The following is a 20,437-nucleotide window of genomic DNA, read 5'->3' as shown; positions in this document are numbered from 1 at the left end:
GCAACTCCCACTCGCAAACCATTTCCACTCCCCCTCCCATTCTCTTGATGACATGTTCATCATGGGCCTCCTGCACTGCCACAATGATGCCACCCGAAGGTTGCAGGAACAGCAACTCATATTCCGCCTGGGAACCCTGCAGCCATATGGTATCAATGTGGACTTCACCAGTTTCAAAATCTCCCCTTCCCCTACTGCATCCCTAAACCAGCCCAGTTCATCCCCTCCCCCCACTGCACCACACAACCAGCCCAGCTCTTCCCCCCCACCCACTGCATCCCAAAACCAGTCCAACCTGTCTCTGCCTCCCTAACCGGTTCTTCCTCTCACCCATCCCTTCCTCCCACCCCAAGCCGCACCCCCCGCTACCTACTAACCTCATCCCACCTCCTTGACCTGTCCGTCTTCCCTGGACTGACCTATCCCCTCCCTACCTCCCCACCTACACTCTCTCCACCTATCTTCTTTACTCTCCATCTTCGGTCCGCCTCCCCCTCTCTCCCTATTTATTCCAGTTCCCTCCCCCCATCCCCCTCTCTGATGAAGGGTCTAGGCCCGAAACGTCAGCTTTTGTGCTCCTGAGATGCTGCTTGGCCTGCTGTGTTCATCCAGCCTCACATTTTATTATCAGTAAATGTGGGGATGAGTCTAAAGGATAATGTCGTAACTGCCCACATGTCAGTCCATATGTAGGGTCACCCCAGGGTATTGGTTGGCAGAGTCCTTGAGGGTGTGCCTTCAACATTTCAATTATCTCCATCCAGAGTGATCTTGGACAATCTCCTTTATAATGCATAAAAAGGAGGGCCAGCCGAGCCTGTGAGTTCAACTATGTTGTATTGACTGATTAGCACAACACTGGACACTAACATGAACAATTCAATAAAGAGTGCATGCAAAACCTAAAACCAAATTTTCCATAATAAAGGAATTGTATCTAATATCCCTGTAGCCATCAATGCATGCCAAATCTAAGATCTCTGATTCAGCTAGGCTCAACAGATATCAATGATGCTCAGTTGAATAAACTGAATTCAATGTAATGTGACGTGATTAGAACAGCAATTTAAATTTTTAAAATGCCCATGTCATCTTTTTGGTCTCAATATGTCCCGTGTTAATACCAATGGAGTTGATAGGAATGTTGGGTCCATGCTATGTAGTCTCCCTGTTTGACCAAGAAGCTCTTTTATAGGCTGACGGTCTCTACTGTATTGTTAGCTAACAGTCAGTTCTCCACTGAAAATCTCCCCTTACTGTGCTTTTGCCTATGACTCTTGAGTAAACCACCACTTTAAATTTGAATGGTAATTACAAGGTAATTAGCAAACAGCAAGAAGGTGAAATGGTGCCACTTCCTGTTGCACTTCCTGGAAATATGTAACATGGTTAAAATTCCACCCCTCATTAATTTTAATAGGCATCACTGTGGGGAATCAAATTTAAATAATTTCAAACCATTGCTGATATGAATTTTAATGTTGCTTTTTTCTAGCGGCAGTATAAACAAACTAATTTTTGGCCTTACAATATTAATTTTAGCAGTTCACATTGAATCCAGCATCAATGTTAAGTTGTGGCGTAGAAAAGGGCCGCCCTCCAGTCTATGTAAGTCAAAGTAGGGTGGCAAAGTCGCTCAGTGGCTAGCACTTGCTGCTTCACAGTGCCAGGGTTGCATGTTCAATTTCACCCTCAGGTGACTGCGTGGAATTTGCACATTCTCCCTTCGCCTCTGTGGATTCCATCCCAAGGTCAAAGGATGTGCAGTTTAGATGGATTTTCCACTGTGCCCAGAGATGTGTGGATTAGCCATGGGAAATAAAGAGTTATACGATAGGAGGCTGAGTCTGAGTGGGATGCTTTTCAGAGAGTTGGTATGGACTTGTCGGGCTGATTGGCTTGGTTCCACTCTGTAAGGATTCTATTTTTTAAAAAAAGCAAAACTCTTATTTAAGCTAGCTTTGCTACAACATTTTACTGCAGCTGTTAATAATTCACCACAATACTTTGGCACTTACATCACATGTCAAGTTTTGCATAAAGGAAAAATACTGCAGATATGAAACACAGAGAATGCTAGAGAAAGTCAGTAGGCTTGGCAGCATCTGCAGGGAGAGAAACAGCGTTAACAATTTGAGTTTGGTATGAATTTTCTTTGTATGTTAACTTTTACAACCTGATGAGTAAATTAAATTATGTAGGCTCAGCAGATGTTCCTTTTCATCTCAACTTATGGCCTTGCCTCTGCTCGTTCCCGTGGCTCAAATGTCTCATCTGGCTTTCACCCTTTCTGGTTATATTGGCTGTTAAGGCTAATTTTCTAAAATTGCTGAACATCCTCAGAGATACTTTTAGTCAAGTATCCCTTCATGCCAGAAAGAATTGGTGCATAGCTACTGCACTTACTTTAAGACTATCATGCACTTTAATATTTGCCAAGCAATGAGTTAATTACCCAGTTGATGAAATATTTGTTCCAGTTAAAATTTGGATGTGAGTATCCGTATTTCCCCAGTCAGCCTCCGGTATGTAGGATCTTCCACCTTTCTGTTGTGAAAACCTGAGAAGCTTGGGTCTAAATTAATAGGCAAATCCTAAAAGGTAATAATCTGTGGATTTAAATTTCCAGAACCTATTGAAAAAGTGGCACATAAGAAGTTGCTGTAAAAGATAAGTAGACACCAGATTTGTGCTGTGTCTCTCTTCACCTCATGTCAGTGGAGACTTGCCTTATGATAACATTTCTTCAGACTTATAATATCCATTGATTCCTATCTATGTCCTCCTTGAACTAGTGATGAGGGATGAGCATGGTATCCTCATGCTCTCCATAATATTTACAGACCAGAAAGCAGGCATTTGGGTAAAAAAGATCTATGCCAATGTTAATGCTCCATTCGAACCTCTCCATCACTCTTTGTCTAACCCTATCAACGTGAAATTTTATTTTTTCTACCTCATGTTATTTTCATTCCACTTATTTATGACCATGTCTCAATGTGGCAGAGATTTCACATATTAAACATTCTCTGGGAAAATTTATTTCTTCTGAATTGCCTTTTGGATTTGACTATCTTGTACTTATGGCCCCTAGTTCTGGTCTCTCTCCACAAATGGAGGTCCTGTAATTTTACTCTTTCACAATATTAAGACCTCTATCAGACTACATCTTTGCTTTCTATAGAACAAAGAACCTCAGTCTTGTTCAACCTTTCCTGACAGGTTGAACCTCCCAGTTCTGGTGTCATTCCAGTCATTTTTTCCCTTCATTTCTTCACAGTACTCACTGCCATCCTCTGATTAAGGTTGCTTTTCAGTTTGAGGTTGAGAGATGATGCTCACGTAGTTACTACATGGTGTTTCTTGGTCTGATTTCACTGTTCTGATGATTCATAAAACAATTTTAATTTCCTTTTCTTCAATCAACTGAAGATGTTTCTCATTCTGTCATGAGAAAATCTGCCAGAGAAATGGAAAGTGTACAATGTATTTATATCAAAATGTTCCTAATGTAACAATGTCTGCAGAAAATTGAACATATTTCTTCATACACTAAATGTTGACAATCACTTGTTCACAAATACAATGAACTAGAAGGTATATCTATGCTTCATAAATTAATGATAAATTTGTGGTTTAATAACATTACATGGAAAATGCTATTTCATCTGATAAAGATAAGTTGTTGTGTTTCTACTGCAAATTCATCATATCTAAGGTGGGATTAATAAAACCTTATTTGTAGTGACCTAAAAATGTTCAATATCACACACAATTTATGACCCAGAAAAACTCATTCTTAGACTATAAATTGTATGCAACATTTTAACAGTATGAATCCTTTTAAGCCCCCACCTCTATCAATTATCCAACCAATTTGGACTTTAGATTTGGCATTAGGTCAAATTTTAGCACAAGTGTTTCCTTGCTTTATCACAAAAATGAAGCTGGGTGCTTCTTCTGGCCAGCACAGTGGTTCAGTGTTTAGCACTGCTGCCTCACAGCACCAGGGGCCTGGGTTTGATCCCAGCCTCAGGTAACTGTCTATATGGAGTTTGCACATTTTCCCTGTGTCTGTGTGGACTTCCTGTGGGTGCTCTGGTTTCATCCTGCAGTCCAATGATGTGCAGGTTAGGTGCATTGGCCATGCTAAATTGTGATAATGTCTAGGGTGGGAAAAGCAGGGAGAGGGTAGGGGGTAGGATGCTGTTTGGAGGGTTGGTGTGGACTTGATGAGGCAAATAGCCTGCTTCCATGTTGTAGGGATTCTATGATTTCTTTCGCAACAATCTTCAGCTAGAAATATGTGGGTGATCTAAGTGGATGGTCCCTAGCATCAGCACAGTTACCAGTCTTCAACCAATTTGGTTCACTCCATGTGATAACAAGAAATAGTTGGAGGCTTTGGATATTGTAAAGGCTATTGGCAATTGGCAACATTCTAGCAATAGTACTGAAGGCTTGTGCTCCAGACTGGTTGCTTCGCTAGCCAAGCTGCTTCAGTTTAGTAACAACATATTCTTTTCCCAATTGGCACAGGGAAAACAAAGTGAGGGAAGTAAACATGTGGCTAAGGAATTGGTGAGGGAAAGAGGGATTACATTTCATGGGGCATTGGCATCAGTTTTGGAACCGGCGGGGGAGGCACAGTATCTGTACCATTGGGACGGTCTCCACCTGAACAGATCTAGAACCAGTGTTCTAGCAAAAAGGATAAATAGGGTGGTAAGTAGGACTTTACACTTCTGAGTTGGGGGGAAGGGAAAGCGAAAGTGACAGGGAGTATGGAGTTAAATGGAAAGATAAGCAACGTGTACATAGCACGTGTACATGTGGGTTTAAGCTCGAGGCAGACTTGGGATATAGCAAACAGGAAGGATAGCTTAAGATATCTTAGGATTTCCAATATCTCCAATATCTCTAATAATACGAAAGTTAGCATTAAGGCACTTTACCTAAATGCTCGTAGTATTCGCAACAAAGTAGATGAATTAACAGCACAAATCATCTTGAATGATTATGATGTGGTAGGTATTACAGAGACATGGTTGCGGGGAGTTTAGGACTGGCAGTTAAACATCCAAGGATTCACAACTTATCGAAAAGACAGGGAAGTGGGCAGAGGAGGATGGGCTGCCTTGTTAGTTAAATTAGATTCGATTAGATTCCAAACAGTGTGGACACAGGCCCTTCGGCCCAACAAGTCCACACCGCCCCTTGGAGCAGACCACCCAAACCCATCCCCCAATAACCCACACACCCCTGAACACTGCAGGGAATTTAGCATAGCCAGTCCACCTAGCCGGCACATCTTTGGACTTAAATTAAGAATGAAATTAGAATCAAATTAAATCTACGGCACTGAATGACATAGGGTCAGAGGATGTGGAGTCTGTGTGGGTGGAGTTGAGGAACCACAAAGGCAAAAAAACCATAATGGGAGTTATGTACAGACCTCTTAACAGTGATCAGGACCGGGGTGCAAGATGCACTGGGCAATAGATATGGCATGTCAGAAAGGGAAGGTCACTGTGATCATAGGGGACTTCAATATGCAGGTGGACTGGGTGAATAATGTTGCCGGTGGATCCAAAGAAAGAGAATTCATGGAATGTTTACAGGACGGCTTTTTGGAACAGCTTGTGATGGAGCCTATAAGGAAGCAGGCTATTCTGGACTTAGTGAAATGTATTGAGCCTGACTTTATAAAAGATCTTAAAGTAAGGGAACAATTAGGAGGCAGCGATCATAATATGGTAGAGTTTAGTCTGCAGTTTGAAAGAGAGAAGGCAAAATCGGATGTAATGGTGTTACAGTTAAATAAAGATAATTACAGGGGCATGAGAGAGGAATTGACGAAAATCGACTGGAAGCAGAGCCGAGCAGGGAAAACGGTTGAGCAACAACGGCAGGAGTTTCTGGGTGTAATTGCGGACGCAGTACAGATGTTCATCCCATAAAAAAGAAAGATTATCCAGGGTGGGATTAGACAGCCATGATTTACAAAGGAAGTCAGGAAATGTATCAAAGAAAAAGAGACAGCCTATAAAGTGGCCAAGAGCACTGGGAAATCAGAAGATTGGGAAGGCTACAAAAACAAACAGAGGATAACAAAGAAAGAAATAAGGAAGGAGAGGATCAAATATGAAGGTAGGCTAGTTAGTAATATTAGAAATGATAGTAAAAGTTTCTTTCAATACCTAAGAAACAAAGGTGAGGCCAAAGTAGACATTGGGCCACTCCAAATTGATGCTGGAAGGCTAGTAATGGGAGATAAGGAAATTGCTGAAGAACTTAATAAGTACTTTGTGTCAGTCTTCACAGTGGAAGACATGAGTAGCATGCCAATAATTAGGGAGAGTCAGGGGCAGAGTTGAGTATGGTAGGCATTACAAAAGAGAAAGTGTCAGAAAAGCTAAAAGGTCTAAAAATTGATAAATCTCCTGGCCCCGATGAGCTACGTCCTAGAATTCTGAGGGAGGTGGCTGAGGAAATAGCGAAGGCTTTGGTTGTGATTTTTCAGAAGTCACTGGAGCCTGGGAAAGTCCCAGATGATTGGAAAGTTGCTGTTGTAACCCCCTTGTTTAAGAAAGGATCAAGGCAAAAGATGGAAAATTATAGGCTGATTAGCCTAACCTCAGTGGTTTGTAAAATTCTAAAATCCATTGTTAAGGATGAGATTTCTAAATTCCTGGAAGTGCAGGGTCAGGTTAGAACAAGTCAGCATGGATTTAGTAAAGGGACGTCATGCCTGACAAACCTGTTAGAATTCTTTGAAGCGGTAACAAGTAGGTTAGACCAGGGAAACCCAGTGGACGTTATCTACCTAGATTTCCAAAAGGCCTTTGATAAGGTGCTTCATGGGAGGCTGCTAAGTAAGGTGAGGGCCCATGGTGTTCGAGGTGAGCTACTGGCTTGGATTGAGGATTGGCTGCCTGACAGAAGGCAGAGAGTTGGGATAAATGGCTCTTTTTCGGAATGGCATCCGGTGACAAGTGGTGTCCCACGGGGTTCAGTTTGGGCCGTAGCTGTTCACCTTATATATTAATGATCTGGATGAAGGGACTGGGGGCATTCTGGCGAAGTTTGCCAATGATACAAAGATAGGTGTACAGGCAGGTAGTGCTGAGGAGGTGGGGAGGCTGCAGAAAAATTTAGACAGTTTAGGAGAGTGGTCCAGGAAATGGCTGATGAAATTCAACGGGAGCAAATGCGAGGTTTTGCACTTTTGAAAAAAGAATACAGGCACGGGCTATTTTCTAAATGTTGAGAAAATTCGTAAAGCAGAAGTACAAACGGATCTGGGAGTGTTGGTCCAGGATTCTCTAAAGGTTAACTTGCAGGTAGAGCCCGTGATTAAGAAAGCGAATGTAATGTTGTCGTTTGTCTCGAGGGTTGGAATATAAAAGCAGTGATGTGCTTCTGAGACTTTATAAAGCTCTAGTTAGGCCCCATTTAGAATACTGTGTCCAATTTTGGGCCCCGCACCTCAGGAAGGACATACTAGGGCTAGAGTGTGTCCAGCCGAGATTCACAGGGATGATCCCTGGAATGGTACGTGTGATGAATGGCTAAGGATCCTGGGATTGTACTCATTAGAGTTTAGAAGGTTGAGGGGAGATCTGATAGAAACTTACAAGATAATGTATGGCTTAGAAAGGGTGGATGCTGGGAAGTTGTTTCCGTTAGGCGGGGAGACTAGGATTCGTGGGCACAAGCTTAAAATTAGAAGGGGTAAATTTAAAACAGAAATGAGGAGACATTTCTTCAGCCAGAGAGTGGTGGGCCTGTGGAATTCATTGCCACAGAGTGCAGTGGAGGCCGGGACGTTAAATGCTTTCAAGGCAGAGATAGATAAATTCTTGATCTCACAAGGAATCAAGGACTGTGGGGAGAGTGTAGGGAAGTGGAGTTGAAATGCCCATCACCCATGATTTAAATAGCGGAGTGGACATGATGGGCCAAATGGCCTTACTTCCATCCTATGTCTTCTGGACTTATGGTCTTAACTTTGGCATTTACCAAACAATGTGGAGCATTGCCCAGGTATATCCTGTATGCAAAAAGCAGGATAAATCCAGGCGGCTAATTACCACTGCATAGTCTACTCTCTTTGATGAAAGATGCCTCAAATAGTGCTCTCAAGTAGTACCTGCTCAGCAATAACCTGCTCAGTGATGCCCAGTTTGGGGGATGTGTCAGGGCCACTCAGCTCTTTACCTCATTATAGCTTTGGTTCAAGCATAGACAAAAGCACTGAATTCCAGAGGTGAGGTGAGAGTGACAGCCCTTGACATCACAGCTGCATTCAATTCAGTGCAGCATCAAGGAACCCTAGCAAAACTGGAATTAATGGGTATTGGGCACAAACTCTCCAGTGGTTGAAGTCATAGCTGGCACATAGGATGACAATTGTGGTTGCCGGAGATCAGTCATCCCAGCCCCAGAACAGCTCTGTAGGTATTCTTCAGGGTAATGTTCTAGACCCAACCATCTTCAGTTGCTTCATCAATGATCTTCCTTCCACCAGCGAGGATGTTCGCCAGTGATTGCACAATATTCAGCACCATTCATGACTCCTCAGTTACTGAAGCAGCCCATATTCAACTTCAACATGATCTGGACAATTTCTAGTTTTGGGTTGGCAAATAGCAAGTAACATTTGGGTCACACAATTGCCAGGCAATGACCATTTCCAATATGACACAATCTAGCCACCTCCTCTAGACATTTGCTGGTGTTATCATATCCCACTATCAACATCCTTGGCATTACAATTTACCAGAAATGCAGCTGGACTCAACACATAAACAATGTAGCTACAAGAGCAGGTCAGAGCTTAGGAATACTGCGGCGAGTAACTCACCTTCTAACTCCCCAGAAACTGTCCATCATCTACAAGACACAACTCAGGAGTTTTCTAGGTGGATGCAGCTCCGACAACACTCAAGAAGCTTGACACCATTCAGGCTAAAGCAGCCAGCTTGACTGGCACTACATCCACATGCATCCACTTCCTCCATTACTGAAGATCAGTTGCAGTGGTGTGTCCTATCTGCAACACGTACTGCAGAAATTAATGAAAGATTCTTAGACAGCACCTTCCAAACCCATAACCACTTCCATCCAGAAGTACAAGAAGAGGAGATACATGGGGACTCCAACAACTGCAAGCCATTCACCATCCTGACTTGGAAATATATTACTGTTCCTTCACTGTTGCTGGGTCAAAATCCTGGATTTCCCACCCTCAGGGCATTGGGGTCAACCTATTGCATGTAGACTGCAGTAGTTCAAGCAGGCAGCTCACCACCACCTTAGTAAAGGCACGCAGGGATGGACAGTGAATACTGACCAGTCAACGTTACCAAAATCTCATAAATAAAGAAAAGAAACCCATGAACTTCAACCAGCAACACACCAAAGCACTCATCTACTTACCTGACGCCATATGGCCTCTCCCACTGGGAAACTAATCCCTCATCTACTTGGCATCCTAAACCTTCACCTGCCTGGCACCCTACCTCCTCACCCACCTGGCACTCAACACTATCATAAACCTGGCACTCTTTATCCACGACATGGGAACATAAGAACATATGATTTAGGAGCAGGAGTAAACAATTGCGCCCTTCAAGCTCACTCCACTATTTAACATGATCATGGCTGCTCTTACCCCAGTCTCAACTCCACTTTCCTGCATGCTCCCAATAGCTCTTTGTCCCCATTTCATCAGAAACATATCTATTTCTTTCTTGAATCTGTGGATTGATGCTGCCTCTATTGCACTTTGGATCAGTGAGTTCCACAGATTTATAACCTTCTGGGAGAAATAGTTTCTCCTCATATCAGTTTTCAAACTGCCTCCTCTCATTCTCTATCTAAGCCCTCTTGTTCGAAATTGTCATACAAATGGGTTCAACGTCCACACATCAATTCCCTTTAGCATCTTATATACCTCAATCAGACCCACCCTCATCCTTCTGAACTCCAGCAAGTACAAGCCTAAGCTATTCCATTGCTCCTCATACAATAAACTTTTCATCTCTGGAATCAACCTAATGAATCTCCTCTGATCTGCCTCCAGTGCCACCACATCATTCTTCAAGTAAGGAAACCAAAACTGGATGCAATATTCAAGGTATGGTCTCACCAATGCTTTATATAATTACACTTCTTTAATTCCATAGTCCAGACCTTTTGCAATAAATGCCAAGATTGCATTTGCCTTTTTTAATTTTATGCTGCACCTGCATACTCACTTTCTATGAACCATGCACAGGGACACCTAGATCCTTCTGCACTGATGCACTTTTCTTGACAGTACTTCATAAGTCTCGACAAATTAGACAAGGATTTATGCATCTTTTACACACATTCTTCTTGAAATTCAACAGTCCTGAAGGACACCTGACCCCACCCTGCCTCAGATCTTCATCTCCACCCCCAATGTTCCAGAGGCTATATCCATGCACTGAGTAAGCTGAGTGATCTGTTCTCCACACTATGGGATTCAGCCCCCAGGGTCTCCAATATCTGATTTCAATTGGGCTGTTTAAATAGCCAGTTGCCTCCAGGGACTGCATGTCTGCAAACTCCACTTGTGTTGATTCTAACCGCTCAAAGATGAGACATGTTAGCACCAGGGCTGTGATTCCAGATTTCTGGGGTTTTCACTCTGGTGGAGAGCTTCTTCTGGATTACTGATTTGCTTGAAAAGATGTCACTAGATGCAAAAATTGAGAAGAATTGGTATATAAGATAATATCTCGGTAGGTAAATCTGCAGTTACATAAGTTAGCTGAGATCATTTGTAATTTGAGTCAGTCTTATTATGTAAGAAATAATCAATTTGTTGCTAAACATATCAAATTGGTTACTTTTGTATAGCAATCTTACATGCTCTGGAAGAACATTCAAACTGCTTGACATAGTTGAGTATCTGAATCACTTGTCAAGATAAATAATCAAAGTATTTGTTTTTGCACCAGTCTATTTAAACATTTCATTTATATTTATGCAAATAACTTAATACTGATTGTGAGCTTGGACAGTGGATTGTTTGGTGAATTTCCAATATTACAAGTAAATGATTCACTGTAAATCAGCAGAAAATACCAGGTGCTTTTCTCAGTACATTGCATCCTGTATTTACTTCCTGTACGATGATCACAGTGGGATATCATGCACATGGAACTAAAAGCACTTATAGAATATAAAACGATTCTGCTCTCAAGAATAGTAAATTTGCAATTTTTGGAACAAAAAATACAGCACTGTTTGTAATTAGTTACATCTAAATTTACAGGTTGTCAAACAATAGTATCTAAGGCAGATGCAGATTTTATGTGCCAACACTGAATTTTATATAATTAATTTTATATATCTATACAATGCCACAATGTTATTGTATGTTCATTATTTTCAATATGGGATAAATTCCTTATAGAAGGTTGGGACCACTCAAGAACAAAGGAGGTAGAGGGTATGGATGAGATCTTAAATGAATACTTTGTGTTGATATTCACCCAGGAGAAGGCCATGGCCATTAGAGTAAAGCATGCTAATATGATCTAATATGATAGGGCATTTTGAGATCAAGAAAGAAGTAGTGCTGGATCTCTTGAAGAGTATTAAGATGGATAAGTCCCCAGGGCCTGATGGTTCCTACACCACATTACTGAGAGCGTCAAGAGAGGAGATTGCTGGGGCTTTGACCAAGACCTTTGTATCCTTGCTAGCCACTGGAGAAATCCTGGAAGACTGGCAAGTAGCAAATGTTGTTCCTCTGATCAAGAAGGTAGGTCTTTCCCAAAGTGCCAAAACAATACAACATCTTATAATACAGTAATTAGAGCACAATGGGATCTTGATCATATATGCCAATGAACAGAGGAGTGGCAGATGGAGTTTTATTTTGATAAATGTGAGGTACTGCATTTTGGAAAGGCAAATCAGGGCAGGACGCATACGCTTAATGCTAAGGTCCTAGGGATTGTAGCCAAACGAAAAGACTTTGTTGTGCAGGCTCATAGTTCCTTGAAAGTCGAGTTGCAGGTCGATAGGATAGTGAAGAAGGTGTTTGGTATGCTTGTCTTTATTGGTCAGTGCATTGAGTGTAGGAGTTGCAATGTCATGTTAGGGCTGTACAAGACATTGGTTAGGCCACTATTGGAATAATGTGTGCAATTCTATTCTCTCTGCTGTAGGAAGGATGTTGTGAAACTTGAAAGAGATTAGAATGGACTAACAAGGATGTTGCCAGGGTTGAGGGGTTTGCACTGCTGGCAGAAGTTGAATCGACTAGAACTATTTTCCTAAAGTGTTGCAGGCTGAGAGGTGACTTTATAGAGGCTTATAAAATTATGAGGGTCATGGACAGGGTAAATAGACAAGGTCTTTATCCTGGTGTGGGTGAGACCAAAACCAGAGGCCATAGGTTTAGGGTGAGAGAACCTAAGGGGCAACATTTTCACATAGAGGGTGGAGCGTGTCTGGAATAAGCTGCCTGAAGAAGTGGTAGAGGCTGCTGCAGCAACAACATCTAAAAGGCATCTGGATGGGTGTATGAATAGGAAGGGTTTAGAGGGATATGGACCAAATGCTGGCAAATGGGACTAGATTAATTTAGCCTATCTGGTCGGCATAGACAAGCTGGAGTGAAGGGTCTGTTTCTGTGCTGTATATCTCAGTAACTGTAAGGGAAGTTGGGATAATCCAGGAAATTATAGACCAATGGTTGAGAAGCTATTGGAGAGAATTATTAGGGATAAAATTTACACCCTATTTGGAAAAGCGTGGTCTAATTAGGGACAGTCAGCTGGGCTTTGTGGTGCAGTCATGTATTCATAATTTGATAAAATTTTTGAGGAGGTGATGAAGGTGATTGATAGGGGTAGAGGAGTGGATGTTGTCCATATGGATTTTAGAAAGGCTTTTGATAAGGTAGGCTCATTCGGAGAATTAAGATGTATAAGATCCACAGAGATTTGATCCCTTGGATTCAGAATTGGTTTGCCTATAAAAGATAGAGGGTAGTGGTGGAAGGGTGCTTTCCTGGCTGATAGTCTGTGACTAGTGACTAGTGACTAGTGGTGTTCCACAAAGTTAAGTGCTGGGACCTCTGCTGTTTGTAGTACATGTAAGTAACTTGGATGAAAATGTAGATGAATTGGCTTAGTAAGTTTGCAGACAATACAAAGATCTGTGGAGTTGTGGGTAGTGTAGTAGGTTGTCAAAGGATACCGTGGGGTACAGATCAGTTGCAGATATGGGTAGAGAAATGACAGATGGATTTAAATCCAGGCAAATGTGAGGTGCTGCGCTTTGGGAGATCATATGTTAAGGAAAGTGTACAGATAAAGGCAGGAACAAAAACAGAAGTTGCTGGAAAAGCTCAGCAGGTCAGGCAGCATCTGTGAAGAAGAAATCAGAGTTAACATTTTGCTCCGGTGACCCTTTCTCAGAACTGATTGTAGCTGGAAAAACGTCAGCTTAAATGTAGAAAATAGGGATGGAGATGGAATAGGGAGTAAATGATAGGTTAGAGCCAAAGAGAGAGAAGAGCAGTTGGATAGACAAAGGAGTTGATGATGATCTGGCTGGGAGGTTGGGGGGGGGGGCAGTGAATAAATTGTTAATGGGGACTGTTAGTGGCTAATCACAGGTGGTGTGTAATGGCAGGCTATGTGATAACAAGGCCTGGTGTGTGGGGTTGGGGACAAGGGCATGGGAGAGTTTAGGCCCTCAGATTATTAAACTCAGTATTGAGACCAGAGGGCTGCAGGGTCTCCTTGCGGAAAATGAGGTGTTGTTCTTCCAGCTTGCATTGAGCTTCTTTGGTACACTGCTGCAAGCCAGAGACAGAGATGTTAGCCAGGGAACAAGGTGGTGTGTTAAAGTAGCAGGCACAGGTAGCTCAGAGTCTTTTTTGCAAGTAGAACGTAGATGTTCTGTGAAATGGTCACCCAGTCTACGCTTTGTTTCACCAATGTATAGGAGACCACATTATGAGCAGCGAATGCAGTTGACTAGATTCTGGAAAGTACAAGTGGAGTGTTGCTTCACCTGGAAGGTGTGTTTGGGCCCTTGGATACTGGGAGGGAGGAGGTAAATGGGCAGGGGTTGCACCTTCGCTGGTTACAGGGGAAGACGCCGTAGGGCTGTTGGGGTGAAAGAAGGGTGAACCGGGGTGCCCGGAGGGAATGGTCCCTGTGGAATGTGGACAAGGGTGGGGGCAGGAATATGTGTCTGGTGGTGGCATCTCGCTGGAGGTGGCAGATATGGCATCTGATGATCTTCAGGATGTGGTTGCTGGTGGGATGGTAGGTAAGGACAAGGGGAACCCTATCACAGTTGTGGGAAAAAAAGGTAAGGGCTGAGGGTGGAAGTGCAGGAGATGGGTCAGACCTGGTCGAGGACCCTGTCGACAACGTTGCTGGGCAGCATTGATGTACAGAGGGATCTTGGGGTTCAAGACAATGGCTCCCTGAAAGCGGCCACACAAGTAGATAGGGTAGTAAAGCAGCAAATGGCATACTTGCCTTTATTGGTCAGGGTATTGAGGACAAGAGTCAGGATGACATGTTACAGCTTTAAAAAACTTTAGTTCAGCCGCACTGAGAGTATTGCGTTTAATTATGGACGCCAAATTACATGAATGATGTGGAGGCTATGGAGAGTCTGCAGAAGAGGTTCACCAGGGTGCTGCCTGGATTAGAGGTTATGAGCTATAAGGAGAGCTAGAAAACCCCCCATTGTTTTCTCTGGAGTGATGGAGGCTGAGGGGAGACTTGATGAAAGGCTATAAAATTATGAAATGCATGCGTAGGGTTGACAGTCAGAATCTTTATTTCCCAGAGTTGAAATGTCATATACCAGGGGGCATGCATTTAAGTTATGAGGGGGAAAGTTCAAAGGTGATGGCAAGAGTTAAGTTTTTTACACAGAGAGTGGCTGAGGGCGAATGCGCTGCCAAGGGTAATGGTGGAGGCAGAGATGATAGGGGTGTTTCAGGGGCTTTTAGATAAGCACATGAAATGCAAAGAGTGGAGGAATATGGACCAAGGAAAAGCAGAAGGGATTGGTTTAATTTGGCATCATGTTTAGCATGATATTTTGGGCTGAATGGCCCATTTCTGTGCTGTACTGTTCTATGTACTATGAATAAATTCATGTAGCAACATTTTGTTGTTTTTTTTACCCTCAGAGGAAAAGGCCAGTTGACTAATGGTACCATCAATCCTTACCAGGATAAAACAGTGTAAGTAGAAAATTCAATTATGAATAACACGTGGTTATAAGTCTTACATATTTCCCTCAAATTTTCATGACTACTCAACTGGTTAAAACAACAAGAAGCCGAATGCAGAAAAACTGAGAAAATTGCTGATCCACAGCCTGACTGCTGTTCAGTGACTGCTCATTAAAGGGGAGGTGGAAAATCATAGACACTGTAATGTTATGCGACACAGTTCAACAGAATATACTTGCTGTATGACATTCTCATTATGTCACAGCATGTAAAACTTAGAAAGCTGCTATTGTCTTTAAGAATTGAGACTACCATTTACATGGATCATAATTTCTGCTCCTCAAAGCATTTACGTGGATATCAGATGTGATAGGACAGCATTTCTTTGCAATAGTACGCACAGTGAACAAACTCCCAATTCAATTTAAATTTTCCAGTTGACCAAGTCTAATGAGTGTTTAAAAGTGGAGATATTTGTAAACAATGCTGGTTCTTTTATGTGTTTTTTTTCTGCTTTATTGTGCTTAATAAGAGATACATAGGAGTAGAACTTTTGTTTTGATATGACATTGTGAGATTCTGCTTCATTGCTATTATGCATGGAATACTGGTGTCCAGGAAAAAACCCTCATTTTTGATTTCAGCTGAATTTGTCAATGTTACATCGGGATAGTTCTATGTAAAGGTTATTCCTGTAATTCTCTAAATAAGCAATAATTAGAACAAGAAAGATTGCAAGAAGATTAATAACACTATAAATCAATATAGTTCAATAGAATACACTTTATATATGATGGTTCTCATTATTTAAAATCATTTTTACCTTTTCAAACCCCTGATTTGATATTATTCAATGCCCTGAGAAAATTTAAGTGAGTAGAAAGAAGCTTTTCAGAAATTAGAACAAAGACGTCTCCCTTATCCATTCTAATGGACAAAAAAACCTTCAGAATATTTATTTAACCTTGTACTCTATGTTACTTTTTCTCCTCCTATTTTTCTACAATTTTCTCCTGAAACTTGTGACTCACTTTGCACTATACTTCCATTGATGCCAATGAATTTAAAACTTGCCCAAGAGGCTAGATTTAATATGAGAATTTTGAAGGCTATTTTCTGTGCATTTTTAGTATCACATAGATAGTTTTGTCTAAAATAACAAAAAACAGAAAGTGTTGAAGAAACTCAATGTGTCTGGCAGTACATGAGGAGACAGAAACACAGTGTTAACTTTTAAAGTCTGATATAACATTTCTTCAGAATTCTCTTCCCACTAGCCTATGTCATGAGGAAGAAGACCCCACCCACCCGCTCTAAGGTTTACCCAATTTTGGTGGAATTTAATCCAGTGCTTCACAGCAGACAATATGGCAACAGTGACCATTAAATTATAAGGGAGAGATAATGGGAACTGCAGATGCTGGAGAATTCCAAGATAATAAAATGTGAGGCTGAATGAACACAGCAGGCCAAGCAGCATCTCAGGAGCACAAAAGCTGACGTTTCGGGCCTAGACCCTTCATCAGAGAGCATTATAAGGGAGGCTGTGCTTCAATGTGCCAGCAACAAGAAATCCATGCACAATAAGGTCAGAGGAGGGAACAGGGTGACATGCTCAAGTTGCTTACCCAAAGTGGGATGTCACTTGGATTCATTGGCTATTTCCACAACACCAATTTCCCTGGGCCCACCTGAAATGATTGGTTGCTGTATGATTAAAAAGAAGTTGCAGTGAAGGAGGTGATATCTACTGACTGTCTTCCACTTTTCTGCAGATATGTTTGTGCTTAGGTGTCATTGGAGAGAGAGCATGTAGTGTCCAACTATATGCCTGATGCCTTTAGACACAGGTGGGCACCACAGTGGGGTGGGGGGAGGTGGTACAGTGCTTTATTACCTGTTCAATTTCCCGTCACCCTCCTCTCTTCTTACCAACTCCCCATTCACTTTTTATTGTTAACATTGCCCTTAACAAAATTTTCTTGTAAATATAGTTTCCTGGTGTTAAAAACTATATGTAAGTATAAAATGATAAACGCCACTCACAGCGCTGGTCATCACAGTTGGGGCCAGTGCCACAACGATGCCACCTGAAGGTTGCAGGACCAGCAACTCACATTCCATTTGGGAACCCTGCAGCCCAATGGAATCAATTTGGACTTCACAAGCTTCAAAATCTCCTCTCCCCTGGCTGCATCCCAAAGCCAGCCCAGCTTGTCCCTGCCTCCCTAACCTGTCCTCCTTTCTCCACCTATCCAATCCTCCCACCTCAACCCCCACCCCCACCTCCTACCTACTAGCCTCATCCTGCTTCCTTGACCTGTCCATCTTCCCTTGACTGACCAACGCCTACCCTAATTCCCCACCTACACTCATCTTTACTTGTTCCATCCCCGCCTCTTTGACCTGTCCACCTGTCTGCTCCTTTATCCATCTTCTATCCACATCCCCCTCTCTCTCTATTTATTTCAGAACCCTCTTCCCCTCTCCCATTTCTGAAGAAGGATTCAGACTTTTCTATCAACTTTCCTGCTCTTCTGATGCTGCTTGGCCTGCTGTGTTCATCCAGCTGTACACCTTGTTATCTCCACCTATTCTAATCCCATTTTCTGGCACTTGAAAATTTGAAACTTGAAAACTCTAACCTGCCCTGGTTATTCAAATGCATCTAAATAGTTCTTAAATATCTTGAGGATTCTCACTTCTACCACCTTTTCACGTAGTGAGTCCCAGAAACCCACAATCATCTGTGTGAATATTTCCCCTCAAAACTCCTCTAAACCTCTTGATCTTTACCTAAAATTGTGGCCCTAGGTTTGACCCCTCTACTAAGGGAAAAATTTCTCCCTATCTACACTGCCTATGCTCCTCAGAACTTTGAATATCTCAAACAGATCACTCATCTCAGCTTTTAGGAAAACAGTCAACCTCTCTTCATAATGAATCCCTCCAGCCCTGAAAACATCATGGGGTATCTTTTCTGCACTGATTCTAGTACAATCATAACCTTAGCATAGTGTGGAGAGCAGAAATGCACACAGTATGCCAGCCGTGGCCTAACAAACATTATATACAGCACCCTCATAACCTCCTTGCTTTTGTATTCAATGCTTTGACTAATAAAGGCCATATGCCTTCTTAACCACCTTGTCTATCCAACCTACTGCCTTCAGGAATCTAGATATGTGCACACCAAGGCCTCTCAGAATCTTTACACTTCCTTGGATCATACTATTCAACATATAATCACTTGTTTTGTTAGTCCTCCCAAAATGCATGACCTCATAATACTCTGCCATTTAATACAATTGTTATTGACTTTATCTCAGCCTCCGCTCCACTTTCCTACCTGCTCCCATACCCTTTAACCCATTAGTAGTTAAAAATCTATCTCCTTATAATTATTCAGTGTCCAGGGGTTCACTGCATCTTGAGGTAGTGAATTCCACAGATTCATGACCCTTTGAGAGAAGTAATTCCTCCTTGTCTCTGTTTAAAATTTCCAATACCATAGTCTAAAACCATGATCGTTCATTCTAGAATGATCCACAATAGAAATATTGGCTCTCCGTCTACTTTGTCAATCTCCCTTATCATCTTATGTACCTCAAATGCATCTCCTCTCATCCTTTTAAACTCTAATGAGTATAAACTGATTAATCTTTCTGCACAAGATAAGCCTTTCATTTCTGGAATTAATCAAGTGACCCTTCTCTGAACAGCCTCCAATGCAATTACATCCTTCCTTAAGTGAGGGGACCAAAATTGTATAATATTCCAGAGGTAGCCTCAACAATGCCACAGCACTTCTCCACTTTTATATTTTATTTCTTCAGTGCAAAACCCAAAATTCCACTTGTCCTCCTTATTATGTGCACTTGCATATTTATTGTCCGTGATTCATGCACAAGGACACCCAGTTTCCCCTGTATGGAAGCATTTTGAAGTTTCTTATCATTTAAAGAATAAGTTGTCTTTTTATTCTTCTGACCAAAATTGATTGCCTCACACTTAACCTCATTAAACTTTATTTGACAAATTTTGGCCTATTTACCAAACCTTTCCATACTCAATTGTAAATTTCTTATTTCTTAATATCAATTTACTTTGCCACCTATTTTAGTACCATTTGAAAATTTGTCTATAGTGCACACTCTATTACTATATCCAAGTCATCAATATAGATTGGAGCCTGAAGACGAACACCTCTGGCATCCCACGAGTGACATCTTGTCAAATAGTAGAGTAGCCATTTCTCCCAGCTCTCTCCATCTGTTGGTTAGCAATCTTCTACACAAGCTAATATTTTCACCCTTACCTTGTATGATCTTATCATGTCTATTAACCTTTAATGTAGCACCTTATCAATAGCTTTCTTGAAGTCTGATATACTACATCTCCAGGACCCCCATTATCCACTTGTTACATATTCAAAGAACTGTAACAAATTAGTCAAACATGATTTACCCTTTGTGAAGCCTTCCTGACTCTGATGGATTGAGTTTTGATTTTTTTAATGATATGATGGGTTGATGATGGTGTGAATAAGTTTATTGAGCCAATATCTTGTAACTTTATCAAGTTGGTGATAAATACCAAGCTGAGTTTATCCATAGAATTGTTTCACTGACGTTTTTCTTGGTCTCTATTGCCAGTCCACCATTTGCAGTCAAGCTCAAGATGCAGGAGTTGGAAGAGGAAAAGCGTGCAGTTGAAATGTTAAACGTGTGGGAGGCAGCATCACCCCTGACAAATTCTGTCATTGGCAATGATGTGAAAAAAAAAATAGGTTAATAAATACATCTTGCATGTCGCATATTTCTTGATTCTTGTTTTATTTTCTGAAGCTTTGCTTTCCAGATGTTTGTCAGACTGAAATCTCTCTAACCTACAAGTAAGTTATAAATTGTAGGTGGTAACTGAGTGGAAAATTGTTTGGTTCATGTTTTAGGTAGCCTGACTGAGGGCAAGGTGGTGTATGCACTGGGGAAATCAGATTGTAAGATGAAACGCAAGGCACCTGACTGTCTTCCTGCCTCCAACAAAATTTGATCGAGGGCAGGAGAGCTTGAGTTCAGACTTCCATTTGTTGGCTGAGACCCTAATGCGAGCAATCAATGATGACATAAGGGTCTCAAGCCACCTCTATTCTTATTAAAACAATGGTGGCAGACTGTCATCACC

The 20,437-nt window shown here is 41.8% G+C and overlaps 1 long non-coding RNA gene across 1 annotated transcript; it reads left to right on the top strand.

Annotated features, from left to right (window-relative positions):
• Nucleotides 1-2,051: 2,051 nt before the first annotated feature.
• On the top strand, nt 2,052-20,071 carry LOC125452890 (uncharacterized). The gene is made up of 3 exons (XR_007247626.2): nt 2,052-2,142; nt 15,209-15,262; nt 19,909-20,071. It is a non-coding gene; the product is annotated as an uncharacterized LOC125452890 (long non-coding RNA).
• Nucleotides 20,072-20,437: the final 366 nt, after the last annotated feature.

The sequence above is a fragment of the Stegostoma tigrinum genome, chromosome 4 (assembly GCF_030684315.1).
Source record: "Stegostoma tigrinum isolate sSteTig4 chromosome 4, sSteTig4.hap1, whole genome shotgun sequence".
Taxonomy (NCBI): domain Eukaryota; kingdom Metazoa; phylum Chordata; class Chondrichthyes; order Orectolobiformes; family Stegostomatidae; genus Stegostoma; species Stegostoma tigrinum.
This window is presented reverse-complemented; position numbering and strand designations above follow the sequence as displayed.